At 36.7% G+C, this 1,946-nt stretch overlaps 1 non-coding gene across 1 annotated transcript; it reads left to right on the top strand.

Annotated features, from left to right (window-relative positions):
• The first annotated feature begins 579 nt into the window (after positions 1-579).
• Positions 580-687, top strand: LOC130977230 (small nucleolar RNA R71). Its single transcript, XR_009084931.1, has one exon. It is a non-coding gene; the product is annotated as a small nucleolar RNA R71 (small nucleolar RNA).
• Positions 688-1,946: the final 1,259 nt, after the last annotated feature.

Below are 1,946 nucleotides of genomic sequence, written 5' to 3'. Positions count from 1 at the left end.
TTACTAAGTCAGAGGGGTTCTGCTTAGAATTCTCTGTCTTTTGCTGAGAAGATGATGGAAAGGCTTGCCATTGCTAAACCTGTTGCTTCCACCATTATTGTTGTTGAAACCTTGTTGAGGTCTCTCTTGATTCTTCCATGAGAAATTTGGGTGATTTCTCCATGAAGAATTATAGGTGTTTCCATAGGGTTCTCCTAGGTAATTCACCTCTTCCATTGAAGGGTTCTCAGGATCATAGGCTTCTTCTTCAGATGAAGCATCCTTAGTACTGCTTGGTGTATTTTGCATTCCAGACAGACTTTGAGAAATTAAATTGACTTGTTGAGTCAATATCTTGTTCTGAGCCAGAATGGCATTCAGAGTATCAATCTCAAGAACTCCTTTCTTCTGATTAGTCCCATTGTTCACAGGATTTCTTTCAGAAGTGTACATAAATTGGTTATTTGTAACCATTTCAATGAGCTCTTGAGCCTCTGTAGGCGTCTTCTTCAGATGAAGAGATCCTCCAGCAGAGCTATCCAAAGACATCTTGGATAGTTCAGAGAGACCATCAGAAAATACTATGATGCTCCATTTAGAAAGCATATCAGATGGACACTTTCTGATCAATTGTTTGTATCTTTCCCAAGCTTCATAGAGGGATTCTCCATCCTTCTGTCTGAAGGTTTGGACTTCCACTCTAAGCTTACTCAATTTTTGAGGTGGAAAGAACTTTGCCAAGAAGGCATTGACTAGCTTTTCCCAAGAGTCCAGGCTTTCTTTAGGTTGTGAGTCCAACCATATCCTAGCTCTGTCTCTTACAGCAAAAGGGAATAGCATAAGTCTGTAGGCCTCAGGGTCAACCCCATTAGTCTTGACAGTGTCACAGATTTGCAAGAATTCAGCTAAAAACTGATGAGGATCTTCCAGTGGAAGTCCATGGAACTTGCAGTTCTGTTGCATTAGAGAAACTAATTGAGGCTTAAGCTCAAAGTTGTTTGCTCCAATGGCAGGGATAGAGATGCTTCTCCCATAGAAGTCGGGAGTAGGTGCAATAAAGTCACCCAGCACCTTCCTTGCATTGTTTGCATTGTTGTTGTTTTCGGCTGCCATGTGTTCTTCTTCTTTGAAGAATTCGGTTAGGTCCTCTACAGAGAGTTGTGCCTTAGCTTCTCTTAGCTTTCGCTTCAAGGTCCTTTCAGGTTCAGGGTCAGCTTCAACAAGAATGCCTTTGTCTCTGCTCCTGCTCATATGAAAGAGAGAACAAGAAAATGTGGAATCCTCTATGTCACAGTATAGAGATTCCTTGAGGTGTCAGAAGAACAGAAAAATAGAAGAAAGAGGTAGAAGAATTCGAACTTAATCAGATAGAGTTCGAATTGTGCATTGAGAAGGAGTGGTACTCCATAAATAGAAGGATGTGAGAAGAGGGGAAGAGAGTTTTCGAAAATTAAAGATTTTGAAAACATTTTGAAAAATTGATTGATAATTTTCGAAAACTAAAAGTGGAAAAGGAATCAAGTGATTTTTGAAAAAGATTTTGAAATTAGAATTTAAAAAGATATGATTGAAAACTATTTTGAAAAAGATGTGATTAAAAAGATATGATTGAAAAGTTATGCTTTTAAAAAGATGTGATTGAGAAGATATGATTTGAAAAACATTTTAAAAAGATTTGATTTTTTTAAAATTAATGACTTGCCTAACAAGAAAAGATATGATTCAAACATTAAACCTTTCTCAACAGAAAAGGCAGTATACTTGAAATGTTCAATCAAATCATTAATTGTTAGTAAGTATCTTTGAAAAAGGAAAGAAATTGATTTTGAAAACATTTGATTGAAAAGATTTGATTTGAAAAATATTTGATTTTGAAAAACTTTGAAACTTGAAAAAAAATTGATTTGAAAACAAAATCCTCCCCCTTGTGCCATCCTGGCGTTAAACGCCCAGAATGGTGCACATTC

Source organism: Arachis stenosperma, chromosome 4 (genome assembly GCF_014773155.1).
Source record: "Arachis stenosperma cultivar V10309 chromosome 4, arast.V10309.gnm1.PFL2, whole genome shotgun sequence".
Taxonomy (NCBI): Eukaryota; Viridiplantae; Streptophyta; class Magnoliopsida; order Fabales; family Fabaceae; genus Arachis; species Arachis stenosperma.
The sequence above is the reverse complement of the archived record's forward strand: the minus strand, read 5'-3'. Positions and strand labels throughout refer to the sequence as shown.